Genomic DNA, 14913 nt, shown 5'->3' on the forward strand with positions numbered 1-14913 from the left:
GATGCCTGTGCCTTACGCTCAGCCGGGTGTATCCCCCAAAGAGGGTTCATATGGAAGAAGGGACTAGCACCTCTTAGAAAAACGCTGAGGCCAATTATTGAAGTCTAGCCTTGAGGATGGCTCAATCGCAGCTCGAGAACATTGAGGTTTTAGTTGGTGGTAGTGGTTGCTTGGTTGGTTTTCTTAATCTCTCTACAGGACTCAGAAGTTGACTTTTTAGGAATATCTTTTAAAATAAAATCATCTGTTTTGATGATTGAAGCAATGCCTCATGGGGGTATTGATCGAATTTCAAAGAGAACAAGGGTCTGGGGACCAGCAGGCATGAGAAGTCCTGGGAGCTCCTGTGTTGGTTTTTGCCAGCAGAGGTGGTGGGCAGAGGGTTCTGCTTCGCACTGTTTCTCTGACCCACACTGCTGCCTGCTCCAGGGACTGCGGCTGGGCTGCCTGAGTGTTCTTTCTCCCCTTCCTCTGGGTTGATGCTCAGTGAAAAGGGGCCATCTCCTGCTGATGGGACAACTTTGCGGGGGACTGAGGGCACAAGATCATTTGTCACAATCAGGCTTCCTGTCAGAAATCAAGGAGATAGAATATCATTGTGCCACCTCCTTACAGTGTCCTTGACAGCCATCATCCATAAAAAGGAAACCTTTGGCTGATCATCAGGCCACCGTGAGGGTGGGTAGCTGTGCAAACTGCGTGAGTCTCACCAGAAACCATTAGCAGGAAACCTCAGCCTGGAGACTTTCCGTGGGTAGCCTCCAAGTGCCCCATGACTGCAGAGACAGTGTCCAACACGGGGTGTCCTTTAGTACCCATCTCCTGCATTGAGCTGGGTTGTAGGCGCCATGCATTCAGGTCTGCCCATCACGTGGGGAAAGCTCAGGACCCAGTGGGCACCTGTGAGTGATGATGAAAAAAGTGATGGGGTTACAGACGGCTGCAAGGAAGAGCTTTGATCTGAACCATCCCATTGTGTCTTTGTGCATAAGAATGAAAACCATTTTTTATGTATGACCAAGCAATGAAGATGAGCACTGGGGCATTACATACTAACGATACCATTTTACATAGAGAGAAAGAAGATGTTGAGAGACTCAGGAAAATGGAAAGATGCAAAGACCAACCCCTAAACAGATTGTCATGGTCTTTCTTTTCTTTTTGTACTTGTCTATATTCTTTTCTATGTAAGATGTATTCATTTATTATATATAAGTACACTGTAGCTGTCTTCAGTAGCACCAGAAGAGAGCATCAGATCCCATTACAGATGGTTGTGAGCCACGATGTGATTGCTGGGAATTGAACTCAGGACCTCTGGAAGAGTGGTCAGTGCTCTTAACCGCTGAGCCATCTCTCCAGTATTCTTACAAAGCTTTATAACACACACAAACTGGAAGCAATCTTTATTATAGTCATCAACAGAGCTTAACTACTTTGAAACCCACACATCCTCATGGCAACAGCTCAGCAAATAAAATGTCACCTCCTTTGTAAAATCCCTTTCATCAGCCGCAGCCACCTTATTTACGTGACCTCCTTTCTTCTCCAGGATATAATTTGTATTTTAGTCTGAAGAACCAGATGACAAAGGAGAAAGAAAAATTCAACAAAGCTCCAGGGCTCTCTGGAGGCTGATTTGTCTCCCAGCAAGCACATCTCTGTGGGGAGGGGAAGAGAGAGTGCGCTGGGTAGCGGGTGGGCTAAGGTCAGTGTTAAATAGAGGAGTCTCCAAAGATCAAGTGACTTCCTCTACTGAGAAGATGCTGCTCTGTGTTTAACAGATACTGTTCTGAGATTACCAAGCTTCCTTAAGGCTTCAAGGTTCCTTCCATTCCTGTCTCCTCTCCAGGGAAGAATCCCATGGCTTCGCTTTGCCTGGGGATGCTGAGAATTCGGAAGAGGTGAGCAAAAGTGAGAATGTGGGGAAAGGAGAGGAAAATATCCCATGGAAGGCTAGTAGACATTTCTTAAATGTGTTCTCCTCAGTTGGTTGCCATGATGGGTACTAACGGACACCCCGTGTTGGACACTGCCTCTGCAGTCACTTGGAGGCTACCCACGGAAAGTCTCCACTACTGAGGCTTACTGCTAATGGTTTCTGGTGAGACTCACGCAGTTTGCACAGCTACCCACCCGCATGGTGGCACAAGGTTTCCTTTTTTATGGATGATGGCTGTCAAGGACACTGTAAGGATGTTGCACGATGATATTCTATCTCCTTGATTTCTGACAGGAAGCCTGATTGTGACAAATGATCTCGTGACCATTTTTGAGGTAAGGTCTCTCAGTGAACCTGGAGTTCACTCATTTGGCTACTCTGGCTATGTTGCAAGCCCCTAAAGATCCTTCTGTCTCTGCCTCTCTGGAATTGGGATTTTTATTACTATTATTATTATCATCATCATCACCACCACCACCACCACCACTACTGCCACTGCCATCATCATCACCACCACCACCATCACCACCACCACAACCACCACCACCACCACCACCACCACCACCACCACCACCACCACCACCACCACCATCATCATCATCATCATCATTTTTTGCACAGGTTCTGGGATATCAAACTCAGACCCTAATATTTGCATGGCAAGCACTTTGCCAAATGAGCCACCTTCCTAGTAGTACTGAGTAGTTCAATGTCAACTTGACGCAAGCTAGAGTCATCCGAGGAGGGAACCTCAATTAAGAAAATGTCTCCCTAAGATAAGGCTGTAAAACAGGCCTGTAGGGGCATCTTCTTAGTTAGCAATTGATGTGGGAAGGCCAAGCCAATGTGGGTACATCCCTGAGCTGATGGTACTGGGTTCTATAAGAGAGCAGACTGAGCAGGCCGTGAGGAGCAAGCCAGTAAGTAGCATCCCTCCATGACCTCTGTCTCAGAGCCTGCTTCCAGGTTCCTGCCCTGTTTGAGTTCCTGCCCTAACTGCCTTCAATGATGAGCAGTGACAGGGATGAATAAGCAAAAAACAGACAGACAGACAAACAACAACAGCAGCAAACCTTCTTTCCTCCCCAAGTATTATAGCAACAGTAACTAAGATACCAGCTCTCATGGATAATTATTTTACTGTTCAAAATCCCTCCCCCCACTGAAGCATCCAGCACAGGGCCCACATGGGTCTGCACTGGGTCCTCTGTGTAGAGCTTCCAGCCTAATATTTTTATTGGACTCCTGAATATATGAATGAATGGCTCTCTAATTCTTTTTTCTTTTTTAAATTAATTTTACAGCTTTTTAAAAAAGATTTATTCATTTATTACATATAAGTATACTGTAGCTGTCTTCAGATACACCAGAAAAGGGCATCAGATCTCATTACAGATGGCTGTGAGCCACCATGTGGTTGCTGGGAATTGAACTCAGGACCTCTGGAAGAGTAATCGGGTGCTCTTAACCGCTGAGCCATCTCTCCAGCCCTGGCTCTCTAATTCTTGTGCTTTCTCTTAGGTCTCTTTTTTCTTCCGTTGGCTTGCCTTGTCCAACCTCAATGCCAAAGTCTTTGTTTTATCTTATTAGGTTTTATTTTCTTATATTTTGTTATCAATTAGAAGCCTGTTCTTTCCTAATGAAAGACGGAAAGGGAGGGGATTTGGAAGTGAGAGGAGGTGGGGGAGGAACCGGGAGAAGTAGAGGGAGGGGCAACTGTAATCAGGATATAGTATGTGAGAAAAGAATTCATTTTTAATAAAAGGGGAAAGAAAGTTAAAATTAAAAGAAAATTAAAATTAAAAGGGGGAAGGAAAGAAGGAAGGAAAGACCCAGATTGAAATCAGTCGAAGGTGAATAGTAATTCCTCCTATTTGGCTTGCCAGCTCTCTAGCCCGATACTTCTTCACATGGTCTTGCTTGTGGTGTTCAATGGCCTATCTGGTCTTTCTCCTCGTGGGTCTTCATTAAATTCTACTTTAGCAGTGGTGGTCAAATCCACCCCAATGTTCTCAGTTAAAGAATTCATTTTAGGGCTGGAGAGATGGCTCAGTGGTTAAGAGCACCTGACTGCTCTTCCAGAGGTCATGAGTTCAATTCCCAGCAACCACATGGTGGCTCACAACCATCTGTAAAGATATCCGATGCCCTCTTCTGGTGTATCTGAAGACAGCTACAGTGTACTTATATATAATAAATAAATGAATCTTTAAAAAAAAAAGAATTCATTTTATTTTTAATTATGTGTGTATGTGCACATTGGTGGGTGTGTGCACAGGAGTGTAGTGCCCACAGAGGCCAGTAAAGGACTTCAGATCTCCCAAAGGAGACATTGGCATTATTCCTAAACTTCTCGCAACTGTGAATAAAGCTGCTATGAGCATCCATGCACAGGTTTCTATGTGGATGCATGTTTTTCAGTTCATTTAGATGAATGACCTGGATCATATATCCACCAGGGCTGTATCGTTTTGAATCCAGTGAAGCATCAAATAAAAGGCCTCACTCTTCTCCACTCAACACCCTTTTCTGTATTGGTTGATGCCTGTTTGGAGTTTGACCTTTTTAATAGCACCCTCATGCTAACTTGCTTTCCTTTCTTCTTTACATCCCCTCCCCCATTGATTTTTCTCTTCATGGGGGCTCCCTATCTTTTCCCTTTATTCCTCATTAGGAGATAAGTTTTGATCAGGAAGTCTGAGATGTGTCCACTGCAGAATTTACTTAATTGGTAGCAAGGTGGGGATGGAGACTGTCACGTGAGTTCTCTTTGCCTTGTTGCTTAACAGAGTCACAACTCTACAAGGGAGAAAAGGTTCTCTGACCCTCAGAAGACTTCAATATAAAGGGGAAAGCCAGGTCAAGGAGGGCCTTAGGCTGTGCAGGGGGCCCTTCTGAAACTGCTGTTAAGCTGAAGAATGGTCTCTTCTGAATTGGGTTCTAGACCACTGTATACTGTTGCTTGGGTATGCTCTGTTGTCTAGGGGGCTCACATGTTAGAGATGTGGACGTCGTTGTGGAACCCTGAAGAGGTGGCAGAACCTTTAAGAGGTAGAACATTGGGGTAGACTCTTAGGTGAAGGGATTAATGTAGCTCCCACAGGACTCCTAAGTTCTCACAAGGAAAAGGCCTTAAAAGAAATAAACCTGACCCCTGACTTATTCTCTGGCTTCTTGTCTAGTGGCATGATCTCTTTTTCTCATGTGTTCTTGTCATGATGCTACCTGTCATTAGATTTTTACCAGAGGCTGAACCAATGGGTTGCTAATCCAGTATCTGAACACCTTAAAGTCTGTGAGCTAAGTGAACCTCTTTTCTTTGTAAAGTCCACATGTGTCAGCTGTTTTGTTACAGTATCAAGTTGGTCACAGGAGTTACTCTGTTACAGTAACAGATCTGTGATGCAGATGAATACATAGTCTCTGGCAACAGTGTAGAATGTGGATGTGGGACAAAGAGAGGGATGCAAATTAGGGGCCAGTCAAGGAAGGAACACAGTGAATTATACAAGGAAGCCAAGGCTTGGACTAGTTCAAGGGAGAAAGATTAGAGAATAGAGCTTGATCCAAAGATTGAGGCTAGGAAATTGCAGAAATGAGACTCCATGGCCAGTTCTGAGGGGGTTAATTAGAAGTAATAATCCCTGATGAGTGCTGGAGAGATGGGTTGGTGGGTAAAGTGCTTACTGCTTAAGTATTAGGATTTGGGTTTGGACCCCTAGGACTCACAGACAGGTTGGCTGTTGTGGGTTCTGGAAACCCAGTGCTGAAGCAAAGACAAATGGATCCCTGGAGCTCATGACCCACTGACCAGTCATTCCATCCAAATGAACAAGCTTCAGGCTAGTGAGAGATCCTGTCTCAAAAAGATGGTGTGGACGGGCTTTGGAGATGGCTCAATAGGCAGAGGCTCCTGCTGTAAAACTGAGATGACTCTAGTTCAAATTCCCAACTCCACTGTAAGAACCAGGCATGGCCAGATGTACAGAAAACCTCAGCACTGGGAGGCAGAGCACTTGTGGGAGCTTCCTGGCCAGCCAGCAAGCCTAGCTGTAACAGAAATCCTCATGTTTAGTCAAAGATTCAAACAATAAGGCAGGGGAGGGTGTTAGAGGAAGACTCCGACGAACGTACTACTCTGGCTTTTATCTGTGCACATATAACTACAGCTACCTACCTACACACACACACACACACACACACACACACACACACACACACACACACACACACGAATACACATACAAATAACAAAATAACAACCTCTTGGAGTGAGTACTGGTGTTCTGACCCATGGTGACTGAACCCATTAAAGAGAGAAGACAAAGGAAAGGTATTCAAAATCAGAGCACACAAAACAGTTACAGAGGGTGAGCATGCCGACTTCCGTGTGCAGCTCTGGGGCTGGGCTGGGCCGGGCTGGTGTGGGGTGGGGTGGTGTTGGGCTGGGCTGGGCTGGGCTGGGCTGGGCTGGGCCGGGCTGGTGTGGGGTGGGGTGGGGTGGTGCTGAGCAGACTACGGATGAGCAGGGGTCTGAAGTCCGGCAGAAATGCCAGCCTCAGAGAATGAGAGCCAGAGCCCTCAGCATCGAAGGTGAGCACTGCCATTGTGTAAGACGCCAGAGGGAACTGAAGGGAGCTGGCAGAGTGTGGCTGTTTGCTTAAGAAGATGGTGGAAGATGAAAGGCTATGGGTAAGGAAACATCGCAGTGGCCAGAGATGAAGGAGAGAGATGCTACAGACTGAATTAAAAAACAAGGCACATGTCAGGCTCAAACTGGGGACAGTCACTGGCTCTCGCCAATGGGAAGTGTTGCTCTTGAGTTGAGCTGTGGGGTCAGAAGGCAGATAGGATCCCCCAAATGGGTTTAAGAGAGAGGAGGTCATGACCCCAAGTATGGGTGCTATATTCGAGACTCTTGGCTGAGAGGTGAAAGAGAGGTCAGGAGAGATTTGCATGTGTACCGCTGAGGCTTGATGTATTTATAGGCTCCGGGTAACGAGCCAATGGGAAGCGAGGGAACCATCTATTGAAGAGGGCATCGTGGATGGAGCAAGATTCCAAAGTAGATTAGGAAAGAGAAGGTAGCTGGAGTAGGGAGAAGGTGGTGTGTGTCAGAGTAGGATGAGAGGGTCTCCAATAAGACAGGACCTTAATGAACGAGACCGAAGTTCCTAGATTGATGCTGATTTTAATGGAGGTGAGAGGAAGCAGAAGTTCATGCCAGTGACCTCAATTTTTTTTTTTTTTTTTTTTGGCAAAATGAGAGAGCGGGGCATATGCTGAGAGAAGACTAGAGCTGATGTTGACATGTCACAGCAATTAGGCAGAACCGAAGATGTCAATCAAGAAGTGGTAGTCTGGGACTGCAGAAGATGCAGGTTCAGTGTCCAGCATCCACATGATGGCTCACGACCAACCATAACTCCAGGTCCAGGGTACTGGATGATCTCTTCTGACCTCTGTGGGCACCAGCCATGCATGTAGGAAATGCCCTCACATACATTAAAAAAAAGGGCTTTCAAAAGGAAGTGTGTCAGTCTGTGTTACTTAAAGAGCAAGAAGCCAGGAGGTTGCTACAGCCTGTGTAGAGTGTGGGAAGAGTGGGGAATGGGTGTGTTATGACGTCCTCCTAGCCGCAAGCAGGGCCCAGAGCCACTGAAAGCTCAGGGCTCACCAGCAGAGACAGCTACCAGGCAAGTTCCCAAATAGCTTTCATTCGACACTTTTAAAACAGTAAGCTGCTCTTGGACAGTTTAGGGAATGTTTCCACGGACATATTTCATTTCGTCTTCGTAGCAACGCTCTGAAGCATGGGTTTTTCTTTCCCTTCTTTGCAGATAGACACACACACCACCATGACTACAGGTCAGACAAGTCACAGGGGCATGACGGATCCCCAGGTATTGGATCTCTGGGCTCCATACAGATAGCATGTGATATTTAAAGGTACTGAGGATGAAAACTGAAAATTAAGTATGCTCCAGGGGTTAATTTTTCTGGGACGGTGAGACGAGTCCCCCATTTCTACCAGTGCCCATAAACAACAGTGCACCTCTGAGATGAATTCACAGTCATGCCCTGGCTTTCCTTCTCCAGTCCGCCCACGCAGCCCTCACAGGCCCCCACACCCCACGCTCAGTCACACCTCAATGCTTCTGCACCTGCTGTCCTTCTGCCTGGAAAAGCCTCTCTGTGCCTGTCCCCTGGCTAGCTCCTCCATTTTCAGATCTCACTAGTCACCTTCCTGCAGGCTGAGCCGACTGCCCTACTTTACGGTTTGATCCCTGCCCCAGGGCCACCATCAATTCTGGAACAATGGCATCACTGTTCTTATCCCTGTCTCTCTCGCCAGACGAGGGCTCCTTGTGGGCAGGCACTGAGCCTTGCCTCTTTCTCTATCTCTCTGTAAATGGGAGCTGCACAGTGCTGGATGGGGAAGTCACCTGTAAATGCAGGAGGGGGTGCTGCTCCTGTCTCTCAGTGGGAAGCAGCCAAAAGCATCTGCCAGCTGTCTTCCAGCCATGCCTCACCCAGGCTTCACCGTTCTTTAACCGAGATGACAAGGTGTGACAGAAGCACTGAGAGACAGATAATTAGCAAAAGCTTCCTTTCCAGAGGCTTGCCTCCCTGTTCACCTTTTAACGTGTAGTATTTTAATATATGCAGAACTGCTTTCCCTGGCTCCAGTAGTCCTCCAGAGCTGGGCGATTGCAGGGACCCTGGTTCCCCTCCTTTTTTTTCTCCCAGGGTACACGGCAGTCCCTGTACTTGGATCTTGAGCCATGGTGAGCCCCATTGAGGTGCCTGTCAGATTGCCAGCCTCTCTCACCTGCAGCGAACGCCATCTCACTACATCTGAAAGCCACAGCTCCTCTCTGTCCAGGGCTCTGCACAGCTGGCTCCTTCACCTCGGACCCTCTCTGCAGCCGTGTGGCCATGGCCGGTAAGGCACCAGGCAGCTCACACCCGCCTCTGCCACCCTCTCACCGGGTTCCCCACCCGATTTACTGCTGCTCTCTGCCTCTCTCAGCTCTCAGTAGCTCCTTCCTGGTGGGCATCCCTGATCATCCTCTCGAGCCTCACCCACCGCTTCCTCCAACAGCCGCTGATACGCCCCATCCATCCTTGGCTTTCCTTCCTGCTTGGTACTGGCACGGCACGCGTTCCCCTTGGTGTCTTTTCTGCTTGATGGTGATTCAGATCCCTTTGCTTACTTTCTGCACCCTCAATGCCTAGAGCAGTATATGGGGCACAGAGCAGACAACCAGTGGACTTTCGTTGACTGAGTCTCGAGTTCAAGCAGAACCTCTCATTTCCTGATTGCAGCGCATGCATCTCAATTTCTTTCATATGTGTCTGTTCTGTTTAACTGGACTATATCGTGTATACAGTTCATTGCTAATACACACAAATGGGCGGAGAGCTTACACCCTAGGCCTGATGATGAACAGAAAGGGATGGTCCTTGTAGCGCAGGTCCTCGTAGCTCAGCAGTATCTGGACCCTGCCACCGGCTGTGCGTCCTTTCTCCACCCTTTCCTCCCCTTATTGCCTTGTCTTAGGACAATATTATCACTCCCGGAGAAATCCTTCCTCCCCACTGCTTCTGCTAATTTAATCCTGGATTTTTAAGCAGCTGTGAGGGGTGGGGTTGGGGTGGACGTGGGGGAATGTAGTCCAGCCACCATACATCATCTTAGAGAAGAAAAGGCTTGACGTTTTCATTGGTGGATCAATCCCGAAGCTCTGGGACTGGAGAAGACCCCAGAGGTCATCCCATCCATCTTCGCACCTCTAAGCAGTGCCGTTCTGAAAATCATCCCCCAAACCGACTGTCTGGCTTTTTCTCTGACTGTTCTCTAAGGGAGCTACCCTCTTAACCTCTCTTGATGGGCCGCTTTAGCGTTTTAGTGGAAAATGTAAAATTATTATGAAGGCAGCGGCAGTGCTGTCGGACAGAGAATTGGGGCACAGACCATAAGCCTGGAGCCTTAGGTGGAAACCACGGCTTCCGAAGATGAGACCAAGGTAGGTTTGAATTTTGACCCGAGCACTGGTTAGCTAATTCGGTGACCCTGTGGAAGTAAATTAGCCTTAGAAACAATTCCCAAAGTAAGAACAAATAAACAAAAAGTGAATCATAAGTACTTAATTTAAAATAGATTATTCCCTTTTAAAATTTTAGGTGTGTGTGTGTGTGTGTGTGTGTGTGTGTGTGTGTGTGTGTGTGTGTGATGGGACAACTTGTATGAGTTGGTCCCATGTGGTCTTCCATGATGTGGGAACTGGAGAATCAAACTCAGATTGTCTGGCTTAGTGGCAGGCGTGAACCTTTACCCAGTGGGCCATTCCTTTGGCTCGCTAAGATCCACACGTTGATACATACATATGCATATATGTGAAATATTAAATGCATTGTCTCAATAAGCACATGGATACATCCTCAGTCAGTGTTTCCTCTGACCTTCCTTGTTTTAACTGCTCCTTCTCCCCACCCAGATGCATTTCCTGATCAATAGGTTCCAAGCCTTTTGTTCTCGACCTTCCTAATGCTGGGACCCTTTAACACAGTTCCTCACGCTATGGTGATCCAAGACCATAAAATTATTTTTGTTGCTACTTCAAAACTGTAACTTTTCTACTGTTACGAATCGTAATGGAGATATTTTGTGTTTTCCAATAGTCCTAGGTGACCCTTGTGAAAGGGTTATTCAACCAGCTAAGGGTTGGGACCCACAAGTTGAGAACCGATGCTCTAAGCCTTCGTGATAGAACTTTCAAGTTCAAGAAAACCTGTCAGCTTCATGATATCCTAAACTCTGCAAGGCTACCCTCAACTTGAAGATCATTATAGTCAAGTTAGAGAACAGACACGCACTAGGAAGACTGCATCTCAGTAACAACCACAGGTGGACCAGAGGTGTGGATGTGAGCGCTCGAGCTTATGGAATCTTCATGCCTTCGTCTGTAAAATGGATTGATAACATCTTCTTCTCTAGGTGGCATCTTGCATTGATTACATGAGATTATGTATGGAAAGGACATGGCTTATAGCCTGGGAATGGTGTGTGCTTAATACACGATAATTACACTAATAGTTGACGTGCATTGTCTACTCTGTCTGTGTCGGGCATTGAGAAGTGCCTTCTGTATTAACTTGTTCCTGGTAAATGGTTATCACGTTCATTCAAGGTTATTGCTTCCATTATCATTCCTATTATTACATTTTAAAGACCCAGGAGGGAGAGTGACAATGGGCTCTTTCCACTCAAGCATCCATTCTTCAGTTGTTAAAGTCGGTGAGTTCCACCCAAGTCAGTCCAAGTGACTGGTGCCAACGCAAGGAGGAAAGGCGAGGCAGGGCTCAGAGAGAAGCAACTGGAAAGAGGAGTCAGTCTGTTGCCCTCAGGTGTCATAGCTGTTCTGAGCTGCATGGTGGCTGGGTGCCCAGGTTTCTTTCTCAAGCAAGACAAAGCAGAGGAAGCTACCTCTCACCAGCATATGGATGGTGACTGGACCAAGAGATGGGTGACAGGGAGAGGGCGTACCTCTTTCATGACAATGCTGTCTGACGTCTGTGGCTGTTGAGTCTCCCCATCTTTCCAGAACTGGGGAGGGGAGGGGAAGAATGTGTTTTTTATTGCGGGGTTAAAAAAAAAACCTAACCAAACAAAAAACATTACCAAGTAAAACTGACCTAGCCAGTTGAGATGCTTCCAAGGAGAAAAATGAAGACGGTTGGCACAGCGAGCTGCTCATCTCATGTTGGCCAGGGCACAGAGAGGAAGGGACTAGATTCCCAGAGTGCACTGAAATGCAAGCCTCCAATGACTCAATTTCCTCCTTTCTCCAACCAGTGCCCCTAATTCACACTGTCAGAAGCTGGAGACCAAGTCCTGACACAAGGCTGGGGCTGGGGGATGGGACACAGGCAACATTTATCCCAACAACAACAGTGGTGTGGCAAAGGTGCTGTGAAATTATTTTCCATAGTGACTTTTGAACTAGAAACAAGTTACAACCATTTAACTTCAAAAGAAAGTGGAGCAAAGGGAATTTTGGGAACTTCGTAATTCACCACAAAAGAGAAAAGCTGCTACATATTCTCAGTGCCTGCATTCACTGGGCAGCCAGATGGTTCTTAATGGGAAGTGATCTGAGATGTGGCATTTTCTATAGGAAAAAATGGTTAGGGGCCATTTGGAAAGAACAGAGTGAATCAAATGACCAGTTCAGTGTACCAAACTTGAAATGTCCTTCCAAATGGCTGCACTCCCCATTTAATTTGATAACATATTAGTTTGTAATTTGTTAGGTAGGCAGGTTGGAGCTTTCTCTGAGCATATTTGAATGGGTTTCTTAAGTACTCTGGGAGGCTTGCAGGAGGAATAGGGTCATGTTTCTTAGGAAGAGCCTCCTACTCTGTCCAAGAACCCCACAATTGTTCTCTTTGATTCCTTCTACCCTCCGAGTGCCCCCACATGTATGTATGTATGCAGTCACTTGTATGTGCACTTGTAGAGGAAAGCAGTCAATGTTGAGTGAGGAGAGAGAGAGAGAGAGAGAGAGAGAGAGAGAGAGAGAGAGAGAAAGAGAGAGAGAGAAGTATACACTTGTGTGCACATACACAGGACATCAATCAACACTCAGAACGGAATCTGTCTTGCTTTTTGAGACAGGCTCTGTCATCTTTACTTGGCACGTTACATATTCTAATTTGACTGGTCTGTCTGGATAGCAGCAAGCTCCGGGCATCTCCCTGTGTCTGCCTCTGCAGCCCTGGGATTACAGACCTGTGCCACCATGTCCAACTCTTTCATATGGTTACTGGGAATCGAACTCAGGTCCTCATGCTCGCATGGCTAACCCTTTACCCACTGAGCCACTTGCCCAACCCCGGAGCCTCTGCCTTTCTCTGGTGACTTCTCCTCTCTACTTCTCTTTGCTGTTAGCTTCTTTTCCTCTAGGCTCTGAGTCACCTTTCACAGGAGGAATTTCCTGGACCCTACTCCACATAGCAAGTTCTCCCACAACCACCCTAGCTGCTCTGAGCTAGTCTAAGCAACCTGTAGGGAAGTCTTGCAGAACTCACACGTGCCTCACTTCTCAAAACAGCTTCAGGCATCTAGCTGAGGCCTAGTCAAAGGCTTACTACATACGGGTTTGCTAAATTTGCCCTAAGATACCTCTGCTTCTGTTTCCATTTATCTCAAAGGTGTTGCTGTAGTCAGGGTTTCTACTGTGGGACTAAACACCATGACCAAAAAGCAAGTTGTCAAAAAGGGGTTATTGGGCTTACCCTTTAACATTGTAGTCTATCGCTAAAGGAAGCCAGGATAGAAACTCAGACAGGGCGGGAAGCTGAAGGTGGGAATGGATGCAGAGGTCCTGGAAGGACGCTGCTTACTGCCTTGCTCTACACGGCTTGTTCAGCCTGTTTTCTTATAGAGCCCAAGACCAGCAGCCTAGGGATAGAACCACCAACAATGGGCTGGGCCCTCTCCCATCAATCTCTAATTAAGAAAATACCTTACAGCTATATCTTAAGGAGGCATTTTTCTCCCTCCTTTCAGACAACTCTAGCTGTGCCAAGATGACATAAGACCACCCATACAGGTGTCTTCTTACACAGTGAACTCTAACCTAACTTGAGATGTTAGCAAGACGGTTGCCTAGCCTTGTAGCAAATAACTGAGATTTAGCCAATAACAGGCAGCCAGCTGTTCAAACTGCCTTCAAACGAGACAAATAGGAGCTGCAAGCAATTGGCCTATCTAAGTTTTGCTTAACCTCTGGCTTCAATTATAACTTGCCCTACTTTTGGTCCGTACTGCTGTCTGGTTCTAGAATTGCAAATAACACTCTATAAAACTAGATTGTTATTATGTTTTTTAATAATTTTGTCTGCGGAGGCTCAATTACTTTGTTTTTAAGAAAAATAAAACTTCAGTATTTCCTTTCACTTATGATGCACTTAGGAAATGTACCATCGCCCAAAATGTTAATCTTCTCTCTGCCATATTTAGTTCTAGGTAGGAGATTTGTGTGACTGATTTAACTGTGAAGATGGATGACATATGACTTTAGGCTATTCAAGACTCAAAAAAGACTGTCGTAAATATCAACAGAAGCAAATATCATTTGATTGAGCTCCTCTCTGGCTAGAGAGCCGAACACAAAGTTCTTGGTGCCATCGAAACAAGAAATGAAGCACCTGTCACCTTTGACCATCAGTATCTAAAAGGAGACACACAGAGTCAGGCAAAAACCCGTCATAGTTGTTTTATGACTGCAATAGGTAAACATCACGTCTCAGACTCTGGCTAACAGCTACACTGCAGACTCACCATCTGCCACACATGGCATCTGTACAAGAATGGGTGGCCTACCCATTATCTGGGTAGGTTATATTGATAGCCAGAGAAAGAACCAGAAGTACACGAGGCACTGTTCCTGTCTCTCTTGTGCAAAGGTACTCTGAACACTTGATGCAGGTAATTGGCTAAGACTCGGCTACTTGTTACAAGAATAAGTTGCCGTCTGTCTTATCCCTACATCAAGTTAAGTTATAGTCCACTGTGGCCTTAGCATTCTTACCTTACTAATGGCGAAATGACATCAATAGGAATGGGACAACTTCTCAGATCTTCAAAGCCAGTAAGTGGCAAGAAGTGATATCCAAAGCCAGGACTGTCCGGTGCAAAACTGGCATCCTCCTCACTGTAAAACGCCAGCATGATTTGGAGTAGCACTCCCTGAAGCTGTACCAGAAAGATACAAGAATGGGCGGGGAAGCCTCCGAAAGTCTTCCCCTAGAGTACATCCTCAGACAATTGCAAGAGTAACAGCCCTCTCGTGCACCAGGCACAGAGGAGCCTGGCATTCCCAAGCTATTAAATAAGTGGGGGAGGGGCAATAGAACAGGAACAAAGTGCGAGACTTACAAGGAAGCCCTCAGAAAGAGCAGTC

At 46.4% G+C, this 14913-nt stretch overlaps 1 long non-coding RNA gene across 7 annotated transcripts; it reads left to right on the top strand.

Annotated features, from left to right (window-relative positions):
* The first annotated feature begins 6439 nt into the window (after positions 1-6439).
* Positions 6440-11041, top strand: LOC108351685 (uncharacterized). Of its 7 annotated transcripts, none has more exons than XR_015627214.1 (5): positions 6440-6634; positions 7210-7380; positions 7783-7891; positions 8693-8888; positions 10628-11041. It is a non-coding gene; the product is annotated as an uncharacterized LOC108351685 (long non-coding RNA). The 7 variants fall into 7 exon arrangements; XR_015627213.1 differs by having other exon boundaries at positions 7783-7845; XR_015627215.1 differs by having other exon boundaries at positions 7210-7373; positions 7783-7845.
* The last annotated feature ends 3872 nt before the right edge of the window (positions 11042-14913 follow it).

This window comes from Rattus norvegicus, chromosome 8 (assembly GCF_021556685.1).
Source record: "Rattus norvegicus strain SHRSP/BbbUtx chromosome 8, alternate assembly SHRSP_T2T, whole genome shotgun sequence".
Lineage (NCBI taxonomy): Eukaryota > Metazoa > Chordata > Mammalia > Rodentia > Muridae > Rattus > Rattus norvegicus.